Source organism: Dysidea avara, chromosome 1 (genome assembly GCF_963678975.1).
Source record: "Dysidea avara chromosome 1, odDysAvar1.4, whole genome shotgun sequence".
In the NCBI taxonomy this organism is placed as follows: domain Eukaryota; kingdom Metazoa; phylum Porifera; class Demospongiae; order Dictyoceratida; family Dysideidae; genus Dysidea; species Dysidea avara.
The window spans coordinates 42,723,001-42,730,066 of NC_089272.1; the positions used below are offsets into that span (position 1 = coordinate 42,723,001).

General features: G+C 35.6%; 1 protein-coding gene across 1 annotated transcript in view; it reads left to right on the plus strand.

Moving 5' to 3' along the window:
- The window catches only part of LOC136264979 (uncharacterized), a gene marked incomplete in the record, with an annotated part of 63,369 nt that extends 59,572 nt beyond the window's left edge, over window positions 1–3,797 (plus strand). Inside the window, 2 exon segments of the mRNA XM_066059746.1 lie at window positions 2,434–2,560; window positions 3,513–3,797.
- Window positions 3,798–7,066: the final 3,269 nt, after the last annotated feature.

Genomic DNA, 7,066 nt, shown 5'->3' on the forward strand with positions numbered 1-7,066 from the left:
GCTTTGAAGTGATAAAACCGCGTGAAATGAAATTCTGCTCTGTCCGATTATAGAGGTCGCGACACACCCGAATATTAATGGTTGTAGCTCCGCTTACGAGTGGAGGAATGAAACAAACTATGGCTGCTTAGAAAGTACAGGTATTCCCCTAACAGTCAGTGGTGGTTGTGAGGAATTTCATCTTTTAGTGGAGGATTGCTGGGCGGTGTCCGATAAAAGAGGTAAACTTCCGATATTAGAGGTTTTCGGACAGTCACTTTAATCGGTTCTAGCAAAGCAACCACAAAAGCTTTCCAGCCCAAATTTTGGTACATTGCTAGGCTAAGTGTGAAGTTTATCCGTGGCAAAATTCAGAAGATTCGGCCTGGTAGTTTCTGAGAAAAAGTGTCCGATTATAGATGGTGTCCGACAATAGATCGCTTACTCTAACACAAGTAAGCCAGCCCGTACATTGCTCAGCTACAGCTGTCACTACCATGTTTTTCCGCCGCCAAATACAGCAAAAGCTGTAGGCTCTATTGGCATTTCTGGGGCATAGTGATACTGTATATTAAATTTATTAGGCCCTGTGGAAGCGTTTTTGGCGTGTTTCTTCCCAGTGACTCAGATACAAGCCTTCAAAGAGCTTGTTTCACTAAAAAACTACTAAAAGTTCAATAAAACGTCTATACTACCAGTAACTTAAAAAATCGCTTCCACAGGACCTAGATTCATAGTCAGTGTTCGGCAGTGGTTAATAAGGCTAATAGACTTCTTGGCCTTATTAAACAGACCTTTTCGGATATTTCTGTAGATTCATTTACATGTTTATACAAATCAATAGTACGTCCTATTTTAGAATATGGTAACTTGGTTTGGGGACCTTACTATAAAACAGACATCCAAAAATTAGAAAAAATCCAACGGAAAGCAACTAGAATGATCAAATCTATAAGAAATCTTGACTACGAGGAACGATTGAAAGTACTTAACTTGCCATCATTACATTATAGACGTTATAGAGGTGACATGATTGCTGTCTACAATATGCTACATGATAAGTATGATATAGACCATTCTGATTTTTTTTACTTTTTCACCCATTACCCATACCAGAGGTCATACATTTAAGCTATTTAAATATTTTTCAAGAACAGATGCCAGGAAATATTTTTTTACAAGAAGAGTTGTTGAACCATGGAATAATTTACCCCAAGAAGTAGCAAGTGCAGCATCAGTTGATGATTTTAAGAAATTGATTGACCAATATTCATCTAACACTATGTATAAATGTATGTAATTAGTCTACTTGTACTTTTTTTACCTGTTGATCAGGTGTAACAGGCTGTTTAGCCTTATAAATTACCTGTAATAAATAATAATAATAATAATAGATATTTTAGTTGTTAAGTCACTTGTGTTGAAATTATAAGGATTCAGCAATCTGTTAGTCTGGTTTTTGGCGGCGCGTTTTTATAAAACATCGCTCTATTGTAGACCACACACCCAAGAACAGTCGTTGTTCTGCAGTAAAAACAAACAAGCACAATTAGTTGTATTGCTAACACAACACAGTTGTTGAAATTATTTATCCCTGCTTGGTTTAAAGCAGGTTTTGTAATTTGTTCCGCCCACGCATTTAAAACTATTCCGTAACCTTGTTGTGTTAGCAATACAACTAATTGTGCTAGCTTGTTTTTACTACAGAACAACGACTGTCCTTGGGTGTGTGGTCTACAATAGAGCGATGTTTTATAAAAACGTGCCGCCAAAAACCAGACTAACAGATTACTGAATCCTTATAATTTCAACACAAGTGGCTAAACAACTAAAATATCTAGGTCCTGTGGAAGCGATTTTTTAAGTTACTGGTAGTATAGACGTTTTATTGAACTTTTAGTAGCTTTTTCGAGTGAAACAAGCTCTTTGAAGGCTTGTATCTGAGTCACTGGGGAGAAACACGCCAAAAACGCTTCCACAGGACCTAATAAATTTAATATACAGTATCACTATGCCCCAGAAAAGCCAATAGAGCCTACAGCTTTTGCTGTATTTGGCGGCGGAAAAACATGGTAGTGACAGCTGGAGCTGAGCGATGTACGGGCTGGCTTACTTGTGTTACTACAACAAATGGTAGTGTTCCACCTGCCTCAAACTACACTGTAGCTACATAAAAACATTAAATATGAAGGGCTTCATCTTCATTTAAAACTTTTCACGCTGCTAGACTGGTTTTATGGGCTTCTCAAAAAGTATCGATAGGCATTCAAAATTTTGAATGATTGCCCGTGACTATACCGTAACCTTAAGTGTTTGTGGTTTCATTACATGATCATGTACAGTAATATGGAACTTCACCTGAATGTAAAAGACTTATTGTGTGTCACCCCATGTATGGTATAACATATAATATGAAATACAATGGATTGTTTACATGTTCATGTCTTTGTGTAGTCTCATATACTACCAATGATAGTGTTGATGACAACAAGTCTGCTATAATAGCTGGTGGAGTGTTTGCAGGAGTAGTAGCTATTGTGATTCTGATAACTGTTATCATACTGGTGAAGTGTTGCTGCAGGTAAGATGACTCTCCTTTAAGTACAATTTTAGTACTGTATATGCTAATAGATTATCTACCCTCAGTGGGTATAATCTATGGTTTCTAGATTAAGCTACATGACTGTGCACTTTAGAATGGTATTAAAAGAGTTATAAACTTTGTATTAACAAATTATGTATACACCAAATTATCGTACTAAGAAAGTTTTTATATGTCCTAAGAAGTGTGGAATGCGATCAGAAGAATATTTAAACAATCAGCAGTTCATGCTGCAATTGCACGTGGCGTCACAGTGCCATACATGTGATAAACAGCACATGAAATGTTAGAAATCTGACAAATAATTAGATAGTTGTCTGCTTTTTTTAGTATAGAAAGGCTTTCTCCATCTGTTGTTATTCTGGTATCAGCTTATAAGGTATGTGAACAGGGAGACAAGGGCATTCTATGTAGTACAATATATGTGACCCAGTCTGCGAAAAGGGGTTTATAGCCTTTCCGAATTGTCAAGTTTGACTAATCATAACTCCTCATGTTTTCAACCTATCACCTTCATATTACAGTACACCAAGCCATAGTGCTATATTGGGGATACAAGGGGACCAATTTTCAGGATGATACCACATTCACAAGTCAAGTTACAGGTAGCCACATACATGCAATTGAAAAAGTTATAAGACCCTTTTTCGCAGATGGGTCACATAATAAAGTACACTAGCTACATACATTGTACATGACCATACTGCTAGTATGTGTACATCCAATGATAGGCAATTAACCAAGCAGTGCGTTTTGTTGCAGCAGCAGTCTAAGAGCTGAAGGGCATAAATTTGTATTGGGAAGTGCATGATACTTTTGCCACATGTAAATGTTAGTGCAACAAAAATTATACTTGTCTGTGTTGTAAATACTCTATAGGAAAAATAAAAGTACACAGTATAGATTTTGGAAATAATTATTTTATTCCAAGATGTAGAAGAAACAAGTCACTATCTTCCTATGAATATGAGGTAGCTCCTTTGGTGCCAGATGATGATGGTGGTGGTGGTAATGACAATGATGGTGATGATGATGATCAGCGATTACAGATATCTACTATGGTGGAATTAGAAACATGAAAATTTGACAAGCACAAACACTGTTGACTTAAACCTCTTAGCTTATTGATTTATTTGGTTTTATCAGTAATATTCAGTAGGTGTAACACTGTACGATACATGTAGTGGCAATTGTTTCGAAGTTTGTAGTAAATCCACGTGACAATTAACAGCCTGGTTCTCTTATCATTAGCACTATAAACAAGCAACTTAATTAAAAAGTTATCTAACATACACTGTACCTTTAATGTGACTTTAAGAGAAAAAAATGACACAGTACTGTATGTTTATTATTATGATTGCCTTAGGGGTGGGCGGTATCTCGGTTATATCGTAAAACCGTGATAATCTGATGTAACGATACCAGTATCATCAAAAATTCTTGAAAACAATATTATCGCGATATCATGATAACCACGGCGTTCTCCAATCATATTCGTATTAGCTAACTACTGTAAACATAGTGCTGCTGTTTAGCTCCAGTAAAGATCAAGATATTCTGATAAAGCAGTCACCTATATACTCTAATAAAGCAGTCAAATAACTCTACAGAGCATTCATGCGAATATGAAAGTGGCTACTGAAGGGACTTTATTATTTTGGATTTTTATTGAGGAAAGATTATTACTGAGCACCAGCACTGCTGATGTGCTCAGGAAAAAAAAATCTAACATGAACAAAACTGTGTTGAGTGGTCGGTAGAAACATAGGACTTTTTTTTCATTTATTTATTTTTTATTTTTAAATTTTTTTTGTTTGTTTGTTGTTTTGTGTGTTTGTTGTAATTTCACTCCTTGCCATGCCCACCTTATGGTCTTCCATGTTGTGGTCGCGTGTGCCCAAGGACACACCACACTTTCAGTTACTGTATAATTATGTATGCATTGTTTTCATCATCATTGATGGGTCTCTCTCTAACTACAATAATTAGAAACGTTAATCGAGAAAGAGTCAGAGTCATTTAAATCATTAGGCATTGTGGCAACAAGTTCCAGTCTTGAGCTGTTTTGGAGGAAAAAACTTTTTTGGTAAGTTGTAGTAGATGTTGTAGGGAGTAGGGAGTGTGAAATGGTACTGATGATATTACCTGGTTTCTCTGGTCATTTGGATGGAATGTAGATAGGGGAATTTGGTTGTGAAGTGCTTTGTAAAATGTCTGCAGTCTGGATATCTTACAATACATTGAGTTTTACTGTAAGTTCAGGCCAGGAGAGATATTGGAGCATGGAAGTAACTGAACTGTATCTACTGTAAGCATTCAGTACCCATCTTGCTGCTCTTCTTTGAATATTTTCGAGTTTATGTACATCACTGTTATAAATAGGGTTCCATACTACTGAAGCATATTCCAGTTGTGGTCTTACCATTGCTAAATATGCTGCTGCTTTCACTTGTGTAGAACAATTGCACAGGTTTCTCTTAAGAAGGTTTAATGCTCTGGATACTTTTCCTGTTATTTTGGATACATGAGGTGACCAAGATAAATGATTGTCCAAGAGTACTCCGAGGTATGTATGTCTATCAGTAATTGTTACGGTATGGTTGTTCAGCTCATAGTTGTGAATGATAGCTGACTGAGATCTGGTGCATCTTATTACACACTATTTCTGCACATTGTGGCATTATAGCTAATAAAATGTGCATGGGTGAATGAGGTTTTGTTGCTATAGTTGGCATAGTCATGCATGGGAATCTGTAGAACTTCTGAATTCATGTCATGCACTTGAGTGTGTAAGTCCATGCTTAATTGTAGGTCTAGCTAATGTCTATATCTCCGTGTATAGTTCAATAAATGATTAATGCCATGTATATACATGTATTTTTACACATCCATTCATGTTGCTGCAGGTTATATTGCTTGTTTAGGTACACTGTAGGTGTAGTTTCATAGTAGAGCATCTGTCAAAATAATAATATGGTGATAATTAGTGATATCATGATATTTTTCCCATTATATATTGTGATAGTAAAATTTCAATACCACCCAGCTCTACGGCTAGCATTGCCTTGGTACAAAGCACTGATGGATAAATGGTGATAACAAAATCTACTGTCAGGATCCAAGCATATTCTGAGTAGAAAGTAGAACAATTATAATAATGTTATACATAGCTACGTTAACACAACTGGCAGTGGTTAAAATTTTTTGACATTTATTTGTACTGTAGTGTATGGAAAACAAGGTGAGAGTTGAGGTGTGTATTTGCTACAAATAGTTGATGCCATAATAGCTAGTAGGAAACTTTGGCAGGATACACAGTGCTTCACCAAACTGAAATCTACTAATTAAAACCTTCATCCAGTATTCAAGTAACCAAAACAATTTTTTTGTCAAAATATAATCCCATAATATGGCAAATTCACCAAGTTTCCTTCTGCCAAACTTTCTTACTATAATTATGGTACCACCACCAAGCAACTTATACATATTATGTGTATGTTTTGTATTACGTATATACAGTAGTCTCATAATTCAGCCTTAAAATGCACAAACATTTAGTTGTGTACATATAGTAGTGAAGAGAGGACTTCTGTGACAAATATATGATCAGTAGAAGTTCATGATCAGGTTGAATAGAGAGATCTCACTAGAGTATAACATGCATCATAATTGTTCAGTACTAAGGCATTATCATGTGTTTCTGTCTTTGTGAGAATGTCCTTTTGGACACTGCTTGTCCCTACCTGATATTTATAGAGGGTGCTGTTTTCCTACATGTATGGTACTGGATGTGTATAAACATTCCAAATTACACAATTACTTACAGGTATATAACCAGGAAGTCACTATGTGTTTCTTAATGTATAGTTCCATAGATGTCTTGATTAATCAGCTGTAGGTTACATTATACACAATCAATTCACTATAGTAAACTGAGACAAAGAATTATAAAAATGATATTGTACATGAAGTCATAATAAACACAGCAAAAATATGCATTTGCTTTTATGCACTACCCTTAACCTGTGAAGCACATTATAGTCATCTTTTTTTGCTGTGCACTGTGCACACATGTAGTGAAGTTGCAAACATGTAAATGATTGTGACCAAATTTTGGAAATCACCCATATGGGTACATTTGACATCTAAAATATTTAATGATCAAACCACAAACTTTATAGTGCAAATCTACTTGTTGATAGTTATAACCCATTGCAATGCCTTAAATAACAAGAAAATTCTCGAAATATTTTCAAAACTGTGCCCTGCCCTTATTAGCAACCCACTAAACATTAAACTTCTAATTATTTCACATGCACCCATATGGGTGACTTTCCAAAATTCAGTCATGTATGCAGTAATTACTGGAGCAAATGCACATGTTGAAATACCATTTCCATCATACGTGATCATGATGTGCTGTAGTCCCAAATTTGACCTGTTTCTGCAAACACAATAATTATTATGTGATTATAGTTTGGAAAA